The sequence below is a fragment of the Colletes gigas genome, unplaced genomic scaffold, assembly GCF_013123115.1.
Source record: "Colletes gigas isolate AHSC1104 unplaced genomic scaffold, ASM1312311v1 Colletes_gigas_Sc00004, whole genome shotgun sequence".
Classification (NCBI taxonomy): domain Eukaryota; kingdom Metazoa; phylum Arthropoda; class Insecta; order Hymenoptera; family Colletidae; genus Colletes; species Colletes gigas.
Genome location: NW_025106633.1, coordinates 9,265,709 through 9,292,969, shown reverse-complemented (window position 1 = coordinate 9,292,969; position 27,261 = coordinate 9,265,709). Strand labels below are relative to the sequence as shown.

The 27,261-nt window shown below is 43.3% G+C and overlaps 2 long non-coding RNA genes across 3 annotated transcripts in view; one reads left to right on the top strand and one right to left on the bottom strand.

Moving 5' to 3' along the window:
* The window catches only part of LOC122405368, a 113,134-nt gene that overhangs the window by 62,582 nt on the left and 23,291 nt on the right, over positions 1-27,261 (top strand). The gene's annotated exons all lie outside the window — the stretch shown is intronic.
* Positions 25,982-27,261, bottom strand: part of LOC122405369 — a 31,239-nt gene continuing 29,959 nt past the window's right edge. The window contains exon 3 of the long non-coding RNA XR_006259762.1: positions 25,982-26,453. This is a non-coding gene — a long non-coding RNA (uncharacterized LOC122405369). The remainder of the gene's footprint in view (positions 26,454-27,261) is intronic.

The window sequence follows — 27,261 nt, the reverse complement described above, 5'->3', positions numbered from 1 at the left end:
CTATTTAAATACGTTAGTAGTTCATTTACATACTTAAAAATGTTTATAATATCTAGTGTAATGTGAATAACAAATACTAGATTGGGTACCAGTACACCGTGCAAATCGATTTTTAGAGGTTATAATTCTGGCGGCCATGACACTGTTCTATCCCTTGATGGTCGAGTAGAGTACATTCTAGTTAGAATTCTGGCGGTCATGACACTTTTCTATCCTCTGATGGTTGAATAAAATACGTTCTCGTTAGAATTTCAGTAGCCATGACACTTTTCTATCCCCTCATGGTCGAGTAGAGTACATTCTAGTTAAAATTCTGGCGGCCATGACACTTTTCTATCTCCTGATGATTGAGTAAAATACGTTCTCGTTAGAATTTCGGTAGCCATGACACTTCTCTATCCTCTCATGATTGAGTAGAGTACATTCTAGTTAGAATTCTGACGGCCATGACACGTTTCTATCCCCTGATGGTTGAATAAAATACGTTCTCGTTAGAATTTCAGTAGCCATGACACTTTTCTATCCCCTCATGGTCGAGTAGAGTACATTCTAGTTAGAATTCTGGCGGCCATGATACTTTCCTATCCCCTCATGGTCGAGTAGAGTATATTCTAGTTAGAATTCTGGCGGCCATAACAGTTCTATCTCCGATCCACGAGTAGAATATGTTCCAGTTAGAATTTCGATAGCCATGACACTTTTCTATCCCCTGATGGTCGAGTAAAGTACATTCTAGTTAGAATTCTGGCGGCCATGACAGTTCTATCTCCGATCCACGAGTAGAATATGTTCCAGTTAGAATTTCGGTAGCCATGACACTTTTCTATCCCCTGATGGTTGAGTAGAATACGTGGTTAGAGTTTGGCTGCCATTTTTAAAGCGGTCTGTACAGCTTGCACGTACGAAAAACGAGAATAAATTGGTGTTGTAGCATTGTGGTCGAAACCGACACGCGGTTCCATTCGAACACCGGATCCTGCCTCGTAGTTGGTGGTCCGTTTCTGGAAGCCGAATCTTTCTTTTCCCCCGTTCATCTCGCGAGGCTTCATTACTCGGGCTTTTTACTCGCGTGGCATGAGTCACGAGCGATATTCCCGAGCTGAGAGCGTCGCTCGGTAATGAGCATTCGGTAGCGCACGAGCTCGTTTCTGGTCCCCTTCAGCGCCGATAATTCACGGCCGAACCTTTGTGGTCTCGACCCACACCGGCCCCCCCGACAGCCGTATGCAAATTCTTTCTGGGTCGTATACAAGCGCAGTGAAAGCAGCAGATTTGACACTGCGATCATTTTTCTCGCGGCCCGATAATAAAATATATTTCACTCCGCGGAACGCCAGGCGTCAGCCGTGCTCGTTCTTCGCGCGGAAAGCTTCCGCTCGCAACAGCCCTGAGAAATTCCAAACTTCATTTTTGAATAGCTTTCTTTATGAATACAAATAATTCTTTAATAGATTCTAAATCATAAATGAATAGTTTTTATCTATATTTTTTAAATAAAATTCACGCAACAGCGAGATGAAGCATACCTTTGGAAGATCGATCTCTCAGCCGCGAGATCAATATTCCAAACTGTCGTTTCGAATCCAAAGCACGATCAATTCCTTCTCCTTTGTCGTCGAACTCGTCTGGCGAGGGAGGAACGAAAAAAATGGAATATTCGCCGGTCGGGCGACACGTTTGTTATTCAAATTATTTCTGGGAATCGCGAGTTTAAATCTGCGATACACGATGGGAGCCGATAAATCACGGCCACCCCCGAAGGGTCAGGAAAAAATGACGCGACTGTCAAATCTCTGCTTTCACTGCGCCCGTACGTGACCCACAAACTGTCCTCGTTCGTGTTCGTCGGTGTGGGCGAGGGCACGCACCGGGTCGAGCCGTGATTTACCGTCCGCGATGGATAAATTGGCCGCGTGGAAATTTTCGATCGGTCTTTAGTTCATTTTACCGTCGAAACGCAAAAGATCACCGCGTAGAAAGAGAGAGAGAGAAACTCTACGTTGCGTCTGACAAATTGCGCAATCGAATGCAACCGAGGATCGATCGACGATCGAAGCGATTACATATGTGAAAGTCGGGTGCGCAAGAAGCTGGTGACTCGAGATGGAATCGCGTTAAAAGTGGCAAATACGGAATGCACTTCGTAGTCGAAGCGAATCACGATCGAAATCGAATAGTTTTTTGTGTTTACGTTTGCTGAAACGAGAGCGTGAGACCTCAAATTTCCTTCCCAGAAAAAAGAGGACCTCTACCTGTTCAAAAAATATAATCGAATACGACAGTTTTGCAAAACGTGTCGAGACTTTTCGATCCTCTTGAAGACACGGAACAAAGGAAGAAAATTCAACGACCGTTGATTCGTATTCTTCGCGAGTTATCTTTATTTGAAATTCTCTGGAATTTTTCTTTATGCTGAATATCTTTTGTGCTCGAAGACGCTGTCGAGGAAAATACGCGGTTCTCGTTTTGATCGTTTTAACAAGAAAAACATCTTTCCGGAATATTTGCTATTGTTCATCGGGAACGAAGAATTTATCCAGCAAACAACAACGTTTCCACAATATATACAGGGTGTTTCGTATTGTATCATCGTCGAATAATCTTTGTTATTTTTAGTGATGACGATGTGCAGGAGCATCCCTCGTAAAAGTTGTCCCAAAGACTCGGTAAATTTCTTGTGCAATATATTCCTGCGAGTACGGAATCGCCGAAAAATAATGCAGAAAAAACGCACCCCTAACTTTGGATCCTTAAGACTCTGGTGTACGAACAATTACAATGAATCACGGATCGCGCCTCACAAAAGACAATCATAAATCGACTCGTCCCGGAATTACCGATCTTTTGGCCACGGGGTCCGTGTTATTCAACGTTACAACGCAGCCATTTTCAGGGAACAGTCGAAACAGTCACCGCGCGAAAAATACGAGGCGCATAGAGATCCTCCCTTTTGTCCGCGGTCGCCTCAGAAACCAGCGGAGGTCCTTGCAGAGGACGTTAACTCGTTGTAACTCACGTCCAGCTACCTCCATCGAATTATTCATCCAAGCAAATAATATAATATTCGATCCACTGGCTGAGCTGGGCCAATTTTATTCAGGAATACAAATTTTCGATTCGTTCGTAAATTAGTGTTAACTAGTTCCGGAATCCAAGAGCTAATTAACGGAGTCGATCTAAAATTCGTGTTCTGTAATCACGGATAAGAATTATTCCATGAGCTAACGATAGTTTATTTAGAAAAAAATAGAAAGTTATTCTTATAATTTTGAGCGAAGGCGATTTATTCGAATAGTCCTAGCCCCTGCGCAGTGACCACGCGCATCGAGGTGAGACGCTTAAGAGCCATGTTGCTTCGCCTTGAGCGTCAGTACGTCATCAGACGTAGTTCAGGTAGGAGTCGATTATTTGACTCCCCTAATTTCTCCCACAAAACGCTGCAACCACGTTTCAATATAGTAATTCAGGAGTAATTTAAGACTTATGCAGGCACGAATAAAATTGTTGGCTTCTTAAAATGGAAAAGTAGCAAGAATTAAATATGGAATAATTTTTAGAACAGTTTGTGATCTATGCTAGTTAGTCTCGATTATGTAAAATTAGCAGAAATGAAGGGAGAAAGAGAGGGGAGTGTATCCGGTCCCCTTTGAGGAAGACTTTAATTTCTCGACGTTTAAGAGTCTCTCTAACGATCGTTACGGGGGGCATTAAGACGCTCGAGGCTCGAGCACGCTGTTCGTTAGAGGGTCCGGGGCTTGTTTAAGGTCGCGAGGCGCTTCGCCAAGGGGGGCTCGCGTTTATTAATGCCACGTGTACCTGGAATCCGGCTTTGTGCAATAATAATGCGTTACACGCGACCGTGCGCGACTAACTTATAGCATCGAGCGCGTCCGCAAAGGTCGACTTTCACGCCGACGAGGTGGAAGTGGTCCTGGCGAACGCCTGATGGGTCCAGCGAGAATTCGAGCTGGAAAATCCGCTCCATCGAATCTCGAGGGCTCGAGCTGGATCGTAAATAAATAAATTTCCATCGAACGTACGCCGGATTATTCTTCGCGATTCTATTATTGGAAAACCAGTTACCGGGTACAAAAATAGTCGACAATGTCGAGAAGCTCGGAGAGCACGTCTCGTAGAAGGATTCCAATCAACGAAGGCAGAAACGTCCGCCATGAATATTAACGCTGATAGAACGCCTTCGCGGAACGAAATTAGGAGCATACCTGGAAATGATAGAGAACATTTCCTATCAACGAGACACGGCAGAAACCGCCGGTATTGCCGTGGAAGGCGAGATTTAATTACGTCGACCGTGATGGGTGCCTCCGTATCTGTCCGCGGGAAATTATAAATTACCGAAGGGAACGTTGCTTCCAGACCGAGCAAGGTGAACAGAAAGGACTTGCCCATTCCCGTCTTGCATTCGGAGATGCCTCGATGCCTAGCCCGGCTACCGGCTAATCGTGCATCTTCTAATTCAGAAGCTGCTTTGTACGATGCTCGCCGCGCGATACTCATCGACGCGTTCCCTCTTGCGCTCGGATAATGGCGTTCTGAAAGAGCCACGACCACAGACCCGCCACGGGGGACACTGTCCCGACGAGAACCACTACTAGAATCTAGGAAGAATAATCCTGGACGACGAGATCTCTTCTCGGGACTGTCGAATCGCTTTTGTGGACGCTCGGCTCGTTACATCCGGTTGTTTGCAATATTCTCTGCAAGATACAAACGTCCAAAGTGCACGTACGCAAGGTTAAACGTTGATTTCCATTGTTAAAATTAGTGCTATCGCGTTCACTGTCCGGTCTCTCAGCAGCGTATCTAATAGCATCGTGATACGGCCCATATATGGGTCATAGACAGTGAACGTGTTGAAACAAGTTGAAGCAAACGCTTATTTGTTATAAAAAATAGTTTTGATTCCTCTGGTAGATGTCGTTCGGTGGTTGCAGCATCAATGGCGGCGCCGGGACTTCCGTTGGATCAAAGACAAAAGATTAGGCGCCGCGAATAGAACGCGATCGAGCCCTCGTCGCTTCCCATCGCCGTCTCGTTCGTCTTCCACTTTTTATCTCGCTCCTTTCCGCCGTTTGTTTTCCATCCTCTTACAATGTAGCGAATCGAATCGATCGGGCAACAAACACACGCGTGCCGCGGGACTAATATTTGCTCGCTGGCTCAGCGTACGTTCCCGTTCAAGTTGCGTAAATTCCGACGACCGATGAGTCACGGCCTGCCGAAATTCGCAAATAGCTGGCGATATAGGATCGGGCTCCATTATTCCCCCCTGGCGCCTGAATGGAGTCGACCGGAAATCGAAAGTTTCGATTCCGTGCCGTTTCCATTCCGCTGTTTATTGACTCACGCGATACCGGGCTTCCCCGCGCGGATTCGAGCAAATTTTATTACGAACCAACGAATCTGCTGACTTTTATAGAGTTCCTTGTGTCGATTCGAAAATAAAGGTCATAAAAGAAACCAAATCATAGATATTCGGTGTAGAATAATAACAGTTGCTTCCTCGCGTCGATTTGGAGAGCAAAAATGTTCGCGATTGTTCGTTTAAAGGGGCCAGCGCTTGCCCGCCGGAATGATCACTCGAATGATAGTCAGAAACGATGGTCGTGCATGGACGGAAATGGAACAGACAAGAAGGAAAGTTACGATGGTACAGATTTCAATAGAATGTTCGGTTGCGTGCCGAGTATCCAGGAAACGAAGAAGAGAGCTTTCCATCGTTCACGGACGAGCGAGCTCTCGATCGAGCGCGACATTGCATCCGTGGATCACAATGCCTCAAATCCAACAAGATTAACGACTTCATCTTCCGCGAGACTTTTGGAAGAATGATCCGCGCGGAGCGTGATTTATGAATAAAAAGATCCGCAGACAGCGTAATGCACCTTTGACTCGCTATCTGGACAATTGCTCGTTTCGAGCCATCGACTTGGCATTGTTTATTGTAAATATGATCGTTCATCACGGTCTCGACGCGGCGCACTTTTCGACCTGTTTGGGGCATCGTTATTCGAACGCACCCAATTATATTTGAAACGTTAAACAAATGTAAATAAATCATTGGAGCACCCATTTCGGAAGAGCCATTCGACAAGACATTATAACTCCCACGATGTTTAATATTTTTTGATGAAAAAAAAAATACTGTACACGTTCGTAGGACGAATAAATACGTCTGAGAAATCTCTAGCGTAAAAAAAATGACAGTCTAGACAGCAATGCCCCCATAAAACGTTCGTTTGTTCGAAGAATTATATTTGAAACGTTAAACAAATGTAGATAAATCTTTGGAGCACCCATTTCGGAAGAGCCATTCGATAAGAGATTATAACTCCCACGATGTTTAATATTTTTCGATGAAAAAAAAAATACTGTACATCTACTGTATGTCTGAGAAATCTCTAGTGGAAAAAAATGACAGTCTAGACAGCAATGCCCCCCGTAAAACGTTCGTTTGTTCGAAGAAAAAGAATATGAGTCGTCCCTGAAGAGGTTAATGAAACGAGCTCCGGTCGAACGAGTTAATTCAGTTGGACCGAAACCGGTAGCCAATGATCGCCAGTGGGCAGTATCCTCCTTTATCAATCGACGGTTCCTTCTCCGGGCGTAGCAGAAATTCGCCAACGGTCGGCCATCGACGGGGGCCCGCCTGTCGCGTGTTATTGCGTTCCCCTTTTTCACGAATCGGACACCCGGGGTCAGGACGAATATAACGGGTACCAGAGCTCGCATTATTTGACCTCGGGGCCCCGTATCGTGAACGAGTACGCGTGCACGTACGTTTGATCCGATCACTCGAAACCGACACTCGCGGTACCAAAATGGCGACGGGAACCTGCAATTTAAACTGCATATTCGTGTGGGCCGTTATAATTGACCACGACCTCCTCTTCCCCCTATATACACGGTGTTGAAATTTGCAACATAGTTTTCCAATTGCCCCCAAAAAATAATAAATAATAAAATTGCACTTGTTAGATATTTCGGAAGAACAACTCTACTCAGGTTCTGGGGTAAGTGCCAAGAGGTCAAGCTTAGTCCTCTTACCAGAAGGCACCCTTGCCTTCCAGATCCTCGAGGAACAGAGTTTAACAGAGTTTCTTTAAAGCAAGACAACGTTCTAACATACCTACGTTTTCTTTCAACAAGCAATCCTATGACGCCCGATAGCTGCGTGACTTCGAGTCTCTTGGGCCCCACGCAGGCTAAGTTCCTATCATAAATCGTTCGAAAACGAAATGTCGTCGAGCTTAATTGCCCTCGACGTCCCTTAAAACTAAGCCGCCGCTAACACACTGATATAACACACTGATATTAACCCCCTAGGTAGCTAATATCAAATAAAACAGTCTTAGTATCGCTAGGGTGTAACAAAAGAATAAGCTTCGTTTCAAAGGGAGACGAGAACCATTAAATTTCAACCTGTAGGGCATTAGTGTACTATGGAGGTTATCATTGGAGCGGTAGCGTTCGATCAGCGGAGAAAGATGGTCCAATCTCCGTGGTGCAATTTCCCAGAAGCCATTTGGGCCGGTTCATCCGCGACAATGAAGGAGCATAAACGACCTGTCCGCGGCTACGACCTAATTTCCATTCCCTCGGAGCAGGTCGGAATCGTGGGGAGCGGAATAGAAGGTCGATTTCCTCGCCGGCGAGTCCACTCGACCGCCTCTGGAATCGAATGCCGGTTTAGGACCGTTTCCCGCCATAAACATCTCTGTCGCCGGATCTATTGTTCGCCACGCGGACGACAGAGACCCGGCCCATAAGTCATTACACGTCGAGAGGTTGATTATGATCTCCATTGTAGCGACCGCGGGCGAGCATTGTTCGCCGAGCCACCTGTATCCAACCCGTGGGCCCCTTCTGTCCGCCCTCTCGGGGACCTAGAGCATTAGAAAGCCACACGCCGGTTAATCCAGGTATTTCCATTATTCAACGAAACCAGAAACCACTAGCGGGGAACAGTGTCGCAGGGAAACGTGAGAACTAGGGATTAACCCTAAAACATCGCCATTTTTATAGCAGGCAAAATCACCCATTGGAAACTGGGCCCAATGTTACATTCAATTCAAGGTGACGAGGTCGTTCTGAAAAAATTATTCTCGGTTGCAGGGATCGATTGCAATCATTTTTGGTCGATAGACAAACCCCCGAATTCCTACGGGTTTTCGAGAAAAAAATTCGAGAAGGTGCCTAAATTTCTCGACGAAAAAAATATTTCGAATCGTTCTGAAAAAATGATTTTAATTTCCGGGGGTCAATTACAATCATTTTTGGTCATTACACATACCCCCGAAATCTTACCCACTTTCTAGAAAAAAATTCGAGAAGGTATGAAATTTTTCGACGGAAAACAAAAATTACAAATCGTTCTGGAAAAATTATTTTCGGCTGCGGGGGTCAATTACAATCATTTTTGGTCAATAGTCAAACCCCCGAATTCCTACGGGTTTTCGAGAAAAAAATTCGACTAGGTGCTCCTTTTTTCGACGAAATTGAAAAGTTTCAAATCATTTTGGAAAAATTATTTTCGGTCGCGGGGGTCCATTATAATCATTTTTGGTTATTATATGTACCACCGAAATCCTACGCATTTTCGAGAAAAAAATTCCTTACTGAAAATCCAATGTGAGGCCAGAAATGCACCCTCGAAATTTCATGCGAATCTTTAAAATATCATAACTTCTGAACGGATTGGGGGATTTTAATGTTTAAAAATGCAAACAACGCGTATTTTTGTGAAGAATATTTAGAAATTCTGAGAATGTTCGTGAAGTTGTTCCCTAACCTCGTGACCCCTCTTTTGTGACGAGCATGATGTGGAAATAGAACAAGATGTCTATACGGAGGCTACAGACGATAACACATCCATCAATAAGGCGTTAGAGCCGTTAACTGAAATAATGGATAAGCGGAAACGTTAACATCATCTAAGTTATGAACTGTTGTAAAAGGGAGAGCTAATCGAGTGTGAACTTTCTCCGTTATTCGATGTTGCATATTACCAGCCATTCTTCCTTGGTTCCTCTGACAAGTGTCATCAATTCTCGACTTGGCTGTTCGAAAATATTGCAGGTTATGTCAGCGTATTATTGCATCGTACTTGCCGAAGAAGATCTACTACCCTAAACTAGAAACGTGTCTGTTACTATATCTCTTACAGTTCACATTTCAGACGTCTAGGTATGCACACAGAGATTTTAAGGATCTGATGGGTTATTTCAAATAAATTATCCTTAACACAATGTACATAACAATATTTATTACGGAACATAGCTTCTTTTGCATTAAGTTTCCGAAATAAATTTAGAAAAGTGAGATTCCACATCAAATGTATAGTAGGAGTATCGAAAGATGAGTTCTGAAAAGTTGCAACTCGACTCTGTGTAGATAAAAGCATTTATATACCACGAAATATTCTTTTTACAGCAATGAATCGAATACGACGTTGCTTTTAAGTTTCAATCCACTCTCCTCGCCAAGTTCCAGCTTGATATCGCCTATGCAAATTTCGAACGGTTCTCTCTGTGTCTCCGATCCGGTGTTCACGTGTCACGTTCAACGCGGCTCGGTTAAGTGTAGCCCTGTCACCGGAAAATTCAATATTTGCCGCGCAGGCTGTTTGGTTCTCCTGGCGCCAACGAATTCGTCTTTCACGAACGACGGTCAACACCGCTGCGATTCTCGGAACGAGTCCAAGGGTCGACTAATCGGCTCTCCGAGCGTGTGCTAATCCTAGAAAGACAGCCACGAGACGTCATTTTAAAGACTACGGGAGGAGGAGGACTCTTCAAGTACACCTACGCTATCCATAATTTATCAAGGATTGGAAATCTCAACCTCACGAACGCCTGACAGTGGCGAATACTGCCATCTGGGACTTTATGAAATTTTTTTAATTTATAATTGTCGTCAATGACAAGCTTCCTTTCCATAGAGAAATACATACGTATCTATTTAATTCGAATTAATTTTTTAAAACTGAGATTACATATCAAATGTATAGCACGAACCACGAAAGATGGGTTCTGGAAGAAATTGCGAGTTTTATCGTCTCAGAAATTTTTGTAAACGTTCCTGAGGAAGAAGTATCGAATTTAGGGATCGAATGGAGCATCTGGAGTAGAGACACTAGCCATCTTTCTAGCTTCAGACAGTACATATAACGAAACTACGTACGAAAAAGATTCTCATAGATTTCTCATAGATTCTCACCTCATTTCGGAATCTACCACCATTTTTCTCGCGTTTTTAAGCAAAAAAATTGTTTTCTCGTGCCTCCATGATTACGAAATAACTGTTCCAGACCAAAATTCTCGTAGAGGAAGGCGGAGTCTTACGGTCAGTCGTGAATCGCCGGTGGAGTCGATCGAATGGAGCATTTGGAGTAGTCACTAGCCATCTTTCTAGCTTCAGACAGTACATATAACGAAACTACGTACGAAAAAGATTCTCATAGATTTCTCATAGATTCTCACCTCATTTCGGAATCTACCTCCATTTTTCTCGCGTTTTTAAGCAAAAAAATTGTTTTCTCGTGCCTCCATGATTACGAAATAACTGTTCCAGACCAAAATTCTCGTAGAGGAAGGCGGAGTCTTACGGTCAGTCGTGAATCGCCGGTGGAGTCGATCGAATGGAGCATTTGGAGTAGTCACTAGCCATCTTTCTAGCTTCAGACAGTACATATAATGAAACTACGTACGAAAAAGATTCTCATAGATTTCTCATAGATTCTCACCTCATTTCGGAATCTACCTCCATTTTTCTCGCGTTTTTAAGCAAAAAAATTGTTTTCTCGTGCCTCCATGATTACGAAATAGTTGTTGCAGACGAAAATTCTCGCAAAGGAAGGCGGAGTGTTACGGTCAGTCGTGAATCGCCGGTGGAGTCGATCGAATGGAGCATTTGGAGTAGTCACTAGCCATCTTTCTAGCTTCTGACAGTACATATAACGAAACTACGTACGAAAAAGATTCTCATAGATTTCTCATAGATTCTCACCCAATTTCGGTTTCTACCTCCATTTTTCTAGCGTTTTTAGGCGAAAATATTGTTTTCTCGTGCCTCCATGATTACGAAATAGTTGTTCCAGACGAAAATTCTCGTAAAGGAAGGCGGAGTGTTACGGTGAGTCGCGTATTGCTGGAAAGTTTTCAGCGATTCGCCCGGCGGAGTCGACAATTTGTGAGGCACTCGGTTAAAGTGTCGTCGCGTAGATTAAATATTTGCAGTGGCTCGTGGGGATTTGCCTTCGTTGGGGTCGGCTCCGCGTCCGTCAGTCGCGGATAGGAACCACATCCCGGTGACCTTGGTTTTCACCGCGATAGACGGGAGAGAGAAGGGTTTCGAGGTGGAAAGAGGACGGTGAACCCGAGGCTTGAACCACTATTTACATATTTGTTTCGTTAAGTGAAATGCCGTGTTCGCTGGCTCTATATTCCGATTCCTGTTCCGAAGATTTTTCATTCGAGGCGGATAGAGAACCGCTTCGCCGGGAATACGCGGTCTCTGGAGGTAATCGCGCGGAAAAGGCGCGAAATCGAATCGCTCCGCGTAATTAATACGGTATGAAATATTAATACATTTAGTATAGATTTCGTTCGGTTTCGCCACGGTATCAGGTGCTTATTGGTTATCGCCTTTACTATCCTGTATTTATTATTTTATTAAGGTTTATCCGGACCGCTATACTCAACCAGCGTCTATATTTAGTTTCATTTTCTCATTGGATGCTTTTCATTTATATTTTTTATGCTATACTTTTCAACTTAGTTCTCTCGGTTTCTCTGCTCTATCTGATAAGTAACATGTTCCGTAGCACGAGTTCGTACGTGGCTCAGAATTTAAATTGTACGTAAATTAATTCTTATCAGTTTCATTATTATTAAAATTAATAATCTTCGGAGGCGCTGGACAAGTGAAACGCTCCGGTTCGTAGCGAAGTAGTTCCCATTCTCGGCGCTAGGAGGCGCTGTCAACGCTATTCGCGTTCAAAATCTGTGTGTTTGTGATTCACTTGTTGCTCCTGCTATTTTCATCCGATTTGGATGAAATTTTGTACAGGTTTATTTACTGGTGGAAAGTATAGACTACATAAATATAACAAGGAAAGAATGGAGTTTATATTTTTCTCATTAATTAGATATCTAACTGCATCTTAGTCCACTTATAAAAATTCTTATCGCATAGTGATTAATTTTCTGAACCCACCGCGTAGAAATAGCGGTCCCAGCGGACATGCACGATTTCCTGAATTCGAGGAAGATCGGGGAACGAATTATTCGCGAATAACTCGCGCAACAGCGACAAGTAAACGGAATTACTTTCACGATATCAGTGTCAGTGTGCAGCATAGAGGGAACAGCGATCGTCGAATATAGGCGCGGCCGGAAATGTCAATTTCGAGTCGAGCTAATCCTCCGCCGGTAATCGCGGTGCATTTTTCCGTGGTCCTGAAATTCAATTTGAGCGCCGTTAATCGTCGCTCATGTCGGCAAATAGACGAAACACCGTAGGGGATGTTTACGTAAATCGAAAGAGATAGTCACGGAACGTTTTATCATCGAATCGACGCGATTGCAACATTTATTCCGAATTTTAGTGAATCAAAAATACACTACAGTTTCGTCAGCTTAGCGATACGAATATAAATTACAGTAAGATATAGTTAAATTTTATCGTGGATTTTTTTATTAATACGAACAGTTTCGAAAAGTTTTTTTTAGATTTCCAACTCCGTTCACAGTCGTATACTTCCGGCTGGTTTAAACACACAAATTTAGTCTCGAGAGACGTAATTAGCTTCCAATGAAACGGACCGAGATTTATTAGAGGTTTATTCGAAGATTCATCATTGGAATTCGCGCGTCGATTGCTATTATTGGGCGTATGGACTTTAGCACGATTCTGTTACTCGTTCGAAATTGTATGTATTTATGGTTTATCTTGTTCCCCCGAATAAGAGATCGATTACTTCGACGATCATCCAAATAATTAATCGCGAAGAAAATCTTTCGAGCGCCAAATTTCTTGGATAATTTCAAAAACGAAAACAGAAACGTGAAAAATGGAATAGGAAGTACCGACACGTGTATTGATTAATAGTTTTCTGGTTCCGTGATAAATGACACGGTCTGAAAAAGTCTTGCGCGATCGAATTATTCCCTCTGTGTGAGAACGTTGGCCAAAAGTTATATAACGATACAAATTACAAGCAATTTTTATTTCACGAGCAAAAATAGCTTTTTTTTTATTTATAAATAACCTTGAGATTAAATTTTTGTAAATGCAAGTGGAATAAGAAGTCTGAACTTTGAGAGATTTATTAGTATGAATATTAGTTTTTAATTATGTTTCTTGTTGGTTTATTTCGTGTTCTAAAGAAGTGAAACCTCCTCGTTACGACAGCCCCTTTCACATTGTTTCCGTGTTCGCTTTTACTGTAAACGAGTTTCCTAATTCGGAGCAATAGGGCCCGATAATGATCGATTCGGATTGATCGCGGAGCAATATTTATCCAGAAACTGTCTACGATCAATCCTCCCGGCTGGTTAACCCATTTTCTATTTAAACCTACAAGAAATAATTCGAATTACTCGTCCGTCTATTCGGCCACAATTCCGTTCGATGACTGATCGTTCCGGCGGTCGAGAAACGTTCATGAGAAATGAATATAGCTCCGAACGTACGATAGGTCATAAATAAGTTCCATCGGAGCGGTCGGTGAATAATCGATCGGTCGAGTTTAGAGTACCCTAAACGCAAACTTTCACTGCAAACCTTCACTGGCGTACATCGAAAGATAAAAGCGATTCACCGTTCGAACTACCGGTCTTTCGATGCCTGAAACCCCACTTTTTAGTCAAATTTATCAGAATTTTAGTCATTCGTAAATTATATAATCTACCAACAAATCTCTCAAATCGATTCTCAGGCTACGAAACTGAAATTTTTATTATTCGCCAATCAAATTTGCCGCCATCTTGGAATTCTTTCTTCTCACGAGGTTGATACGACTTGAAAATAGTTTAAAGAATAGGCGTTGAATAATGATCGAAATATTATTTTGGAATTTTTTTCTTATCACCAGAAAAGACCTGACACAATTAAAAAATAAGTAGCTTGAATAATACACGTTGAATAATGATCGAAATATTATTTTGGAATTCTTTCTTGTCACCAGAAAAGGCCTGACACAATTAAAAAATAAATAGTTTAAACAATACACATTGAATAATGATCGAAATATCATTTTGGAATTCTTTCATCTCACGAGGTTGATACGAATTTAAAAATAGTTTAAACTTTTTAGTCATTCGTAAATTATATAATCTACCAACAAATCTCTCAAATCGATTCTCAGGCTACGAAACTGAAATTTTTATTATTCGCCAATCAAATTTGCCGCCATCTTGGAATTCTTCCTTCTCACGAGGTTGATACGATTTGAAAATAGTTTAAACAATAGGCGTTGAATAATGATCGAAATATTATTTTGGAATTTTTTTTCTTGTCACCAGAAGAGGCTTGACACAAATTAAAAATAGTTTAAATAATACACGTTGAATAATGATCGAAATATTATTTTGGAATTCTTTCTTGTCACCAGAAGAGGCCTGACACAAATTAAAAATAAATAGCTTGATTAATACACGTTGAATAATGATCGAAATATTATTTTGGAATTCTTTCTTGTCACCAGAAGAGGCCTGACACAATTAAAAAATAAATAGTTTAAACAATACACATTGAATAATAATCGAAATATTATTTTGAAATTCTTTCTTGTCCCCAGAAGAGGCTTGACACAAATTAAAAATAAATAGTTTAAACAATAAACGTTGAATAATGATCGAAATATTATTTTGGAATAATAGACATTGTATAATAATTGAAATTTGATTATTTCGTTCAACGAAAAGCTTAAGTAACAACGATATCAACGATAATGAATGACCAAATTTTTAACGATACTGTTCGAACGCCTCTAATGGGAATCCCCATGAGTCTAGGGACGTTTTACGACTTCTACGGGATCTTTATCGCGGGGCTTTAATAAGTGTTAAAACGCTGCCGCGACGTTATCCATTATCGTAAGTTTCGTGGAAGCTGGAACGGCGTGGAGATCTGTGGAAAAAATATCGAGCAGCTTCTAGGAACGTGCATTCGACAAACAACGAGCGAGTACAAACAAAATGGTGTACTCGGAAGGAGGAACGTCGGGGCCCTTGGCCGTACTCGTCGACGAGTAATTCACCTGTATACGCACCTGTACACGCACTTCCACAGTACAAATAAACCGCCCGGCGAACGGTGTACACCGCGGTACTAAACAGCCGGTAGAAGTTTGTATCCTCCGTTCAAGTACGTGAGAAGGAAGCGTCATTAAGTCGCGTCTAGGTTTCCAGGTAACGTACACACCTGCTCGAAAGCTGGACGGACACACATTTCTCGCCATTAACACGAAAAACTCGACCTTTCCACCTTTCTGTATGAAGTTCCCCTAATGATGGAACCACAGACAATTATAGTGCATTTATTTAAACGATAGATACTCGAAGAAACGTACAGTGCAATGGAGGTAAATGTTTACTCGTTGTCTTGTAAGAATTTTTTTTAAATTTGTATTAGAAATTACTAATCATTTTGACCACTTTCGATATAGTTGTAGCGTTGAAAGATTCTCGAGTTTTCTCGAGTTACCATTTCTTTGCCCTTTCTTTGATCTCTTGCATAATCGTGGTGGCTCTTTTTTTCGAATAAAAGGAAACCTCTGAAATACAGCGTGTAGATTAGAGAGATTCTGGTGGTGTACGGGGCAGTCGAGAGTCACTGTTCTCGATTCATCGTTTGCATTGGTCGAAGGAGGTTTGCAGAGACCGTTTCAGAAGTCTCTCACGGAAATTACAATAGGTATGATAGAGTGGCGAGCGGTGCCCGTGCGTACACTATCGGTTCCCGATGGGAATGAGATAACATTCCGAACCAAGAGCACGAAAGCGTGAAATTGAATTACGACACACCACCGTCCCGGGTAACGAGCGGTCTAAAAGGTGGTTTCTGCCGGCCGGCACAAAGCGCGGTTTTATCACCTGCGCGGCGACTTTTTCGCGCGGCGTGCCCTGCGTCTTAATTATTGCGGTAATTTGAAAGCCAGAGTTGGAAAGCAGGTCGACGTCCACCGTTTGAAATTATCCCATCGACCACTACGCGTTCGTCGTGTCCACAACTTTCATCGAGCCACGCGTCTCTTTACGACGAACGATTTTAACAATTGCGTAATACGTCTTTGGATATTTGGTACATCCGGTAGCTGGGGAACTTTCAACCCCTTCTCCAGCTCTTTCTACGAATATTTCCACGAAACATATATAAAACTATTCTGAAAGCTGACTAGTTACACGTTCTTTATACATTTGTTACTGTGGACATGGAAGACCAACGCCATTGAGCAATTTAGGCTGGAATTTAGGCATAGATCTACTGTATAGTCGTATCAAATTACACCAAACTTGCACAAACATACTTAGATCTACTGTAAAGTCGTATCAAATCACATCAATCATACACCAACATACATAGATCTACTATAAAGTCGAATCAAATCACACCAAACATGCACAAACATACTTGGATCTACTGCAAAGTCGTATCAAATCACACCAATCATACACAAACATACATAGATCTACTAGAAAGTCGTATCAAATCACATCAAACATTCACAAACATACATAGATCTACTATAATGTCGTATCAAATCACATCAAACATTCACAAACATACATAGATCTATTGTAAAGTCGTATCAAATTAAACCAATCATACACAAACAAACATAGACTTACTACAAAGTCGTATCAAATTAAACCAATCATACACAAACACATTCAGACCTACTATGAAGTTACTCTTTATTCCGTGAAATAATCATTCAAATTCAAACGCCATCCAACAGTTGTGAATTCATAAAACGAAAGAATTTTCAAATTTCCCGGCCTTTTTCGCGCGCAACGATTACAGATTGCATCGATTTGCAGACTGTGGATTTAAAATTGATTTGAAACATAGTCGAACTGAGTCTTGTCGATCGTAACAGAGACTGGTCGGAGAGCAGACGGAGGATGACGCGGACCGTTTTCCATTAATCGAGCGCCGGTTAACTCCCGGTCGTGCAAAGCCACCTTCAAAGGTCCGTGTTGCATTACGCCCTCGTCGACACGTTGCACGTGTTACAGCATAACGTGTAAAACGTTCTCGCCCGTTGCTGTTACAAATTACGCGTTACAAGGAGAGCCGTGTGGCTCGCGGACGCCTGCGCGCGAGAGAGAACCCCGCGTGTGTACACACTAATTAGGACATTTGTGCTGACTTATCGCGACATTACATCGCGGTGAACGAACGTGATCGAGATAGAGATTGAACTGCACCGCGTGCATTTATCATTCCTTCTTCTCTTCGTTTTTTTACCGGCATCGTTATGTCCTTGACGCCCTGGCATCCTCCGATGTTTCATCATGGCGGCCAGTCTGGACCTCCGGTTCTTCTTATCGTTCTGTCATGAATTTAAACGTGATGGAAACCAGCAATATAATTTTTTTACGAAATTGTTCACTCCTGAGGCTTTCATAAAAGCTTCGTGAATTTCTGTTCGAGCAAAATTAACAGGTTTATCAGTGTTTGGAAAGACGAGGTGTATTCTGGCCCTCTGCTGGCAGAATTTAATACTACAATCTTTTACGATATTGCGTTTCGCTTTGACGTCTCAATTTTAGATTATAAATCTTCAGTTTTGATTTAGTTTCTTCTTTTTACGAGCGGATGACTGTTGGAGGATATCTTTAAACATTGATACGCGAAGATTAACACGGTTAAAAGTCTCGTTTCTTCCGTTATATCGCGGATAGCTGTGAAACGCGAGTCCTCGATCCCCGATCCTCGATCCTCGAAACGAGAGATTTTCTCTGCTGGCCACGCTTATCGAGGCCCTTATCGATCGAGAAAAATCCCGCCAAGCATCGGCGGGTTCGATTTCGCGCGGCTCCTCCGGTCGACCGTGATGAAGATTCGTTGCGTCGACCTTATAATTCCACGAGGTATAATCCCCGGACTGGTACCGCGGATAATCATGAACATTAAAGGAGAATCCTCATCGGAGGTTACGGAGAAACGACGCCGGTCTCTTCCCGCACGATGCGAGCCGCGCTTAAACATTATTTTCGATAATCAGAAGGCGCTACGCTGACGATCGAGAAAAATATTTGACGGCGTGGATCGATCGGCGTGCCCGTCCAGAAAAATAACGAAAAAGAAAAACGAAACGGATCCCTCGTCGTGCACGTGCCGCCGCATCCCGCGTGCCATTTAGAGAAACGGTACGCCATCGCAGATTCGTAACTCCACTTTTGTTTTTTTAAAATAAAAATATAGATACACATTTGTGGTTTCGATATTGCTGCTATTTGTTTCTTTAGAAAATCAGTAATTCATGAATTAAAATCTGATATCTCATAGAGTATTAGTTAACCATTTTGTAGTAGTGAATTTGGCCTGCAGAGGGCCAGAATGCAAATGGCTGACACACCCATCTCATAGACACTAATGAAATGCTTTTGTTTCTTGGTTTTGGAGACTTAATTTCTTCTTTACTTTCAATTGTAGAGTTGATACAAAAACATAGACACACGTTTACTGCTATTTGTTCCTTTCAAAAATCAGTACTTTATGAATTAAAATCTGATTTCTCATGGAGTATTAGCTACCCATTTTGTAGTAGTGAATTTGGCCTGCAGAGGGCCAGAATGCAAATGGCTGACACATCCACTTTGGAGACTTAATTTCTTTTTTACTTTCAATGGTAAATTTGAAACAAAAACATAGATACACGTTTTGCATTATGTTTCAATGTATTGTTCCGGAAAGTGAGTATACGGGGGAACGAAATCGATCGTTCGGGAGGGTTTATAGAGAGTAAAAGGAACTGGCGAGACACCGAGGCGTGCAAGAAAGCATTGTACAAATGATGCCCACGACGAAACCTTGTAAAAAGGTTTAAATGGGCTACGGAATTAGCCCCGTGACATTATAATGAAGACGAGAGCCAAGACTAATGGCGGCAAAGTGACCCACACCGTGTACCAACGCAGCATTAATCAATGTCCCTTGCATCCGCGGGAATGCCGAGGGACAAAGAGCGTTTAACATTGACCCCGTGGAAAACTTGGTAGAAACATCGGCCACCATCACGATGACAAACAACATTTGATAATGCTGTTTCACAAAATGATCCCATTACCTATTCAGTCCTTCACAATAGAAAACTAATTACAATTATAATTCTTCTCCATTTCCATTCGTAGCGTCTACACTTGTGTTCTCGTTACTTAAAAATATTTTTAATAAGATTTATCGAATCTCAATCTTTTAGGAAGTTCCATAAAAATATTATCGTTTATGTTTATATATCTGAAGTTTTATTATGAAAGCAGTCGAGCACAGGTAGTTTTTAGAACTTTTTTACAACGAGAGATTTTATAGTCGTTTCGGAAAACATTACGAACGTCGAGCATCGTCATTTTTCCACGCCAAACCTTGGCGTGTTCGTGACAAATCCTGCCCCGCGTAACTGACATATTGGCAACGGCTAACTGACAGCCCGAGTCGCGACACGTCCTCGATGCGTTTCGGTCGTAATTCAACCAGCCATCGTTTAGTGCAGATTCTTAACAGCTGTGCTGTTCAAACAGCTACACTCGTACCCAATGTTTTCTGTGTCTTTTCATTATTTACACATCCACGAATCAATAGTTAAAGAAAACAAGAAAACAATTTATTTCATCTAGTCTGTATTATAAATGCAAACTATATTTATTTCTATTTGCAATGTGTTCACACTCGTGTTTTCATTATTTACACACCATTTTGGATTGGGTTAGGGTTATAAAATTTATTTTATCTAGTCTGTATTATAAATGCAAAGTATATTTATTTCTATTTACAATGTGTTTACATTCGTGTTTATTTACATACTATTTTGGGTTTGGAAGTCTCATAAGAATAATAAGAATAATTTAAAAAATATTAATATTGATATAATGGAGGAATACACTGTCCCAGTACCATCTATTACCGTTCAACTGTATGAATCGAGTCTAAAAATAAAACGAAAACTCATGGTTCTAAGTTCTCGATACATTCGCGCGGCGAAGCAAGGCAAGCGGCTGACATCTTGTTTTCAGCTGTCATAATAACGCAACTAATGACTCGCTGTAAGCAGAAACATCATAAATTGCCAAATGTCGCTATTTATCATATACCCCGAGCGTTAATGATGTCAAATGGAATCGTTAGGAAATTTATTTGCGAAATTACGGGGCTTAAAATTAGCGATGCCATATGGGGACGCTTTGGACGTAGAAAGGGTTAAGCTGTGTCGTGAGAACTCTCTCCAACAACGTCCAAAAGTTTAAAAATTTCTTGAGTTTTTAATTCGAACTTTGGAATATTAGCGAACAGCGGAGTCGTTCGGGTAGCCTCGATGTAAACGCGAACCGATGCGCCCCGTTTGTCACGACGACAACGAAATGTCTTTATACGCGGACGTTAATTTATCGGCTGGACACTAATTCAACGCTCGCGTGCGAGCGCGAACGTTCTTGAGAAATTGCGGGCCACGGAACGCATAATCGCCCGATCGCTATGAATCGCCGGGGTATCGTTTCATCGGTTCGCCGTATCAATTGCTCGCGCGCTAGACTGGCAACGCATTTCTCAAATTCGCCTGGTTACGCAACGCCCCTTGGAACTTTCATTCAGTCGACGATCACGTTTGCTACTCGGCCACCGTTGCGAAAACAAACACTGGTTGCATCGGTTGAATCCTTTTGAGGTTAGGTGAATCGAATTGCAAATCAGAACTGTTAAAAAATTATCGAAATGATACAATTCTATCTATCATCCATATTCCACTCACGGCGTGCAAGTATTTGTATCTGGAACGATTCGACTAATTGCAAACGTTACTTCCCTCTGGCGGCACTAAACAAAGAAAAAGCGAATAAACATATTTTAAACCGCTCGAGTACTACGGACAGCTCGGTTTCGCCATAAATTTTCGTGAAGCTTTAGCTCCGTGTTTGCCAATACCCTGACCGCTCCTCCGCGTTTCCTATTATCCCTCCGTACAGCTGAATGGTCCCTTCCGCCTACCTCGATGACGTGACGTCTTCCTCGGTTTAATTTATCGCCCGGACGCTAATTCCGCGCTCACGTGCCGGGTCCGCGCCGAGAAAGTCTGATTACGGAGCGTTCCGTTCGGTCATCGTGAACATCAGCGACCTCAGCGCCGCGCGGCGTCTAACGACGACGCATTATTCTGACCGCGGGGAAACGCCGCGGATTATCCACGGCGACTCCACTCGATCCGACGACCTCCCACCAAGCACAATGCCGCGTTATTGCGTTCGGGATTTACGATCAAAATTAAACATCCCTCGATCGCTACGCCCCCTAGTCGAGAACTTCTATTCCAATTGCGACATCTACGGTGCCTTCTTAATCGTAACAATAATGGGGGAAAAAATTTCTTTCTCGTTCGAGTCCATGTGTTCAAACATTCTATGGCTAATTCAATTCATGACGTCTTACGCGTAGCTTCCGACGATAGGCGCGATCGCTACGCCCTCTAATCCCTGACGCGCGTGGTTCGCAAACTTCTATTCCATTTATGGGGTATCTACGCCTTCATGATTGTAATAATAGTGAATAAAACATTTGTTTTTCATTCGAGTCCATTTTCTGAAACATGATGGAGACGTTCTATCGCTGATTCGAGTCTTGGCGTCTTACGCGTAGTTGAAGGAACCGTCGAGGTTAAGGTTAGGTTACGTGTGCATCGATGATTCGAGAACAAAGTGTCGTGAGAGTTTCATTGTGGTTAATAAATCGAGCGAATCAGAAAAAAAGCACTGCAAATATTGAAATATTTATGGGTTCGAAACTTGTGAATGACTTGTCGCTTGATCACCGAATTGAAACCGACGCGAACTTCTATTCCATTTTCTGAAACATGGTAGACACGTTCTATCGCTCATTCAAGTCTTGGCGTCTTACGTGTAGTTAAAGGAATCGTCGAGGTTGAGGTTAGGTTACGTGTGCGTCGACGAATAGAGAGCAAAGTGTCGTAAAAGTGTCATTGTGGTTAATAAATCGAGAGAATCAGAAAGAAAGCACTGCAAATATTTCAATATTTATGGGTTCAAAACTTGTGAATGACTTGTCGCTTGAAATTGCCCCCTTGCAGTATTAAGATGGGTGAGTACTTTGTAGACATTACTGTACACTATTTCTATCATATTTTGTTAATATTGAGAAGAAAAGCCAAAACTACGTAAATAACACACAGCGTTAGTAAAGAACGTTCGATAAAAATCAGAAACAAGTTCCATTTCGTTTATTGCAAATCCCCGATAGTTCGAGAGATATGCGTAGGCCAGTGGCGCCGAGACAGTTGAAATTCACGGTACAGACCTCCCAGATAGTCCCCCCTTTTTCCGTGGAGGCCGGTACGTGACCGAAAGTCGTAGGATTAGGGTTAAACGCAATCGGCGAGTACCTTCATCCTCCGTTCCGCGAGACAAAGCGGCGCTTGGTTTCGTAACTCTCGAAAAATTTTTCCGCGCCTTTCACCCGGCGAATATTTACGGTTCGAAGTAAGTCATCATCCCGGCGAACCTGTCGCTGCTCGCTGACATTTCAGGCGTAAGACAAATTGTTGAGGCGATTCTATCGTACCGTGAGAAACCGCCGCGTACTTCACCGTCGGGCTAAGTTTCTCCCCAAGAGCAGAGAAACAGCGACCCGCTGCATTTGGCAAAGTGGCTCTCGCCCGGATTCGAGGCTCCGGCTGCCCGACAATTGCCATTCACGCGGTACCGTTACCCGTTTCCACAATTGAATACTACCCGTGGCCGGCGCGTTACGCAACGCGAGAACTAGATTTATAAGTCGCGTTACGGTTTTGGTACGGGAGGCCGCTCTTGTCCCTCGTCCATTGACGGGGAACAGGTTTCCACCGGGACTTTTCCGTCGATGAGCTCGCGAAACTAGTTGAAATTTACCCCGCGATTTATTAATCTCGGTTACCGGGACCGTTCGGAAGAAATTTACGGTTGATTTAATGCGTCGTTAACCTGTCGATCGTTGTTGTCGATTCTTGGTCGCGCCATCGTACGTCAGCCGGTGCACTTTTGCACTTCCGGCGGTGCTAAATCCCTTTTAATCGGTTCGAAAAATCTCCGCGATTATAATATTCAATTGTTTCGTTGAATCTTCGCGAGACTTAACCTCTTCAAGGACTGCAAGTGCAAATTGACATTCGCCCACGACGCCCATCAATTTTCTGACAATGTGACATTGGAAAATTTAACTATGAACATTCGTTTGTAACTCTAGTGGTTACTATTATAACATAATATTCGAAATAACTTGAATACTAAACGTACACGTACGAGATAATATGTTCCTAGTGTCTTAATCTTCAATTTCCAAGATGGCCGGTGCGTTCACGCATGCGCAGTGTCCAAAAAGCACCGACCATCGGTATCGATCGATTTGTCGAACTGGAAACTGTGATAGCTGAGTAAAACTGAACAATTATCGCCCGTAGACTTAATTATTCGAGAGAAAGGTGGCTTCCGTCTCACGGGAGGACTTCTATCGCCGCGTCTGCGTTTAGACGGGTCGTAAACAAAGAAATTCCAGCGCCTGGAATAAAGTAAACCGTTCGTGTCCGCACGAAACGCCTACGGAAAAAGCCATAAGCACGGACACGAAAGGGCCTCGTGTCCAGAGATTGCAGACGGAGCCCCGGGTGCACCGGGGACACCTCATTCCACTTTCTCACACTATGCCAGATCTCGCATACGTGAGCTCGTACAGTTTCGGAGAGTCGACAAAGGCAAACTGACGCATGCCCTCTCTCTCGATTCTCCGAAGCTGCCCGAAGTAATTTCGGACCGTCTCGTGGCGGTCGAGAGAGGAAGGCTCATTTGCCTTCTCGCTCTTGAACAACTAACATCCGACCTCACGTCGACGGCATACGATTTTTGGAATCTCAAGTCGAGATTCTCTACTGTCCAGGCATTTTTACTTTCCGACCTATGCATGTAGACGCACATAAGCAAAATACACGTCTCAAAACCCCCCGACTATATTTTAATTATCGAAAACAAAGAAATTTCTTTTCATTATTCCTATGCATGAGCGTACATATGTATATCATTTCAGATATCACTTCTGATACATCTGGCAACGTATAACCATTATTACAGGCTACTGCCAGCCTCTACCAGCCTCTGCTGACCACTCCTCATACTTCTGACAACATAGAACGATTACAACTTGGTACTGCCTGCCCCTGCTGGTCCCTGTTTGCCACTGCTGGTCTCTGCTTGCCTCTGCTGGCCTTTGCTGGACCCTGCTGATCACTCCTCATACTTCTGACAACGTAGAACGATTACAACTTGGTACTGCCTGCCCCTGCTGGTCCCTGCTTGCTCCTGCTGGTCTCTGCTTGCCTCTGCTGGCCTTTGCTGGACCCTGCTGATCACTCCTCATACTTCTGACAACGTAGAACGATTACAACTTGGTACTGCCTGCCACTGCTTGCTCCTGCTGGTCTCTGCTTGCCTCTGCTGGTCTCTGCTGGCCTCTGTTGGCCGCTGCTGGCCTCTGCTGGACTCTGCTGACCACTTCTCATACTTCTGACAACGTAGAACGATTACAACTTGGTACTGCCTGCCCCTGCTGGTCCCTGCTTGCTCCTGCTGGTCTCTGCTTGCCTCTGCTGGCCTCTGCTGGACTCTGCTGACCACTCCTCATACTTCTGACAACGTAGAACGATTACAACTTGCTACTGCCTGCCCCTGCTGGCCCCTGCTTGCCACTGCTGGTCTCTACAGGCCTCTGCTAACCCCTGCTGACCGCTACTGACCACTCCTCATACTTCTGACAACGTAGAACGATTACAACTTGGTACTGCTTACCCCAGCTGGTCTCTGCTTGCCACTACTTGCCCCAGCTGGCCTCTGTTGACCCCTGCAGACCCCTACTGATCTCTGCTGACCACTGCTGACCACTGCTGCCATATATATATATTAAAACTTTGTATAATGTAAATCAATGGCAATAAATGATATAATTTCAAAGAATTCTATGTGTTCTCATCATTTTTACCTTTCTTTTCCTCTCCAAATCATTCCCTTAGTTTTAAGAGACCGTTTTCCCGGTTAAAATTGGATTCCCAAGCACTTGCTGCCAAAATCAAAAATTTTGGGAAATGACTGAAACAATTGGAAAGTCCTGAAACAGCTGGAAAGTCCTGAAACAGTTGGAAAGTCCTGAAACAGCTGAAAAGTCCTGAAACAACTTGGAAAGCCCTGAAACAACTTGGAAAGGCCTGAAACACCTTGGAAAGTCCTGAAACAACTTGGAAAGGCCTGGAACAACTTGGAAATGCCTGAAACAGCTGGAAAGTCCTGAAACAACTGGAAAAGCCTGAAACAGCTGGAAAGTCCTGAAATTTCTTGGAACCCCTGAATTTTTAGCAAAGTTCTGAGTTTCAGGACTTCCCAGCTGTTTCAGGACTTTCCAGCTGGTTCGGGACTTCCTAGTGGGTTCAGGGAAACCAAGGAGTTTCAGGGAGTCTTATAACTAAGGTAATGATTTGGAGAGGAAAAGAAAGGTAAAAAATGACGAGAACACATAGAATTCTTTGTAATTATATCATTTATTGGTATAGATTTACATTATACAATGTTTTAATACATATATATCATGGCAGAAGTTGGTAACAAGGGTCTGCAGTGGTCAGCAGTGGTCAGCAGAGGTCAGCAGAGGCATGTAGAGGCCTGCAGAGACCAGCAGGGGCAAGCAGTACCAAGTTGTAATCGTTCTACGTTGTCAGAAGTATGAGGAGTGGTCAGCAGAGGCCAGCAGAGGTGAGCAGAGATAAGCAGAGACCAGTAGAGGCATGTAGAGGCTAGCAGAGGTCAGCAGAGGCAAGCAGAGGCCTGCAGAGACCAGCAGGGGCAGGCAGTACCAAGTTGTAATCGTTCTACGTTGTCAGAAGTATGACGAGCGGTCAGCAGCGGTCAGCAGAGGCCAGCAGAGGTGAGCAGAGATAGGCAGAGACCAGTAGAGGCATGTAGAGGCCCAGCAGAGACCAGCAGGGGCAGGCAGTACCAAGTTGTAATCGTTCTACGTTGTCAGAAGTATGCGGAATGGTCAGCAGCGGTCAGCAGAGGCTAGCAGAGGTGAGCAGAGATAGGCAGAGACCAGTAGAGGCATGTAGAGACCAGCAGAGGCTGGTTGCAGTCAGTAGTGATCGTTACACGTTGTCAGAAGTTTTAGCAGTGTCCAGCAGAGTCCTGTAAGAAAGAGAGCATGTGTAAATTTGCCTTTGTCGACTCTCTGGAAGTCTACGTGCACCCGAGGTTCCGTCTGCAATCTCTGCTCATGCCCCGATCCTACCTATTTACGACAGTTGTTCTTCCACCGTCCGCGTTCCAGAGGGGAGGGAGTCGTCGCGCTCATTATGTTAAACAACGCGTTTCCTACGTAATCGTCCTCCTTTCTTTGGCTCGCTTAATCGCCGGGGAAACAATTATACGGACGGCAATTAGGCTTCTTACGCGACGGCGAGTCACGCAGCAACCTTTGTCGGCGCGAAATCACGCCCTCTCAAATGCAGAAGACAATTTTTCTCGATACAACGTACAGAGATTAAATTTGCCTGTGTCTCGATCGAGTATGAAATACTGGAACAGAGATATTTGTAGGATTCTGATATTGGAGAACGCTGAATCCCGTCGGAAATAATTTCCAAACACTTGGTGTGGTCCTCCTCGCCGACCAGGACATTCATCAGAAGTATCCAATGATAACAATAACAGGCACATAGCAATAATTTATAAATATTCATGACCATTCTATTCCACGCTCGGGGCCTCCATTAAATTTCTCTTCAGCTCTACATACATAATGTTACAAATCTACCGTGCCCGGTGCAGAGGCAAGAAAGACATTTATATTCCGCGGGTACTCTCGATGTCGATACGAAACCGCGGAATATGATAAATGGGTTTTTACTTTTCGAACGATAAGGAAGGAAAGTGTCACGATCGTGACAAATTTTAACGATTCCTTTTCACGGTGAAACACGTTTCGCTGAAATGA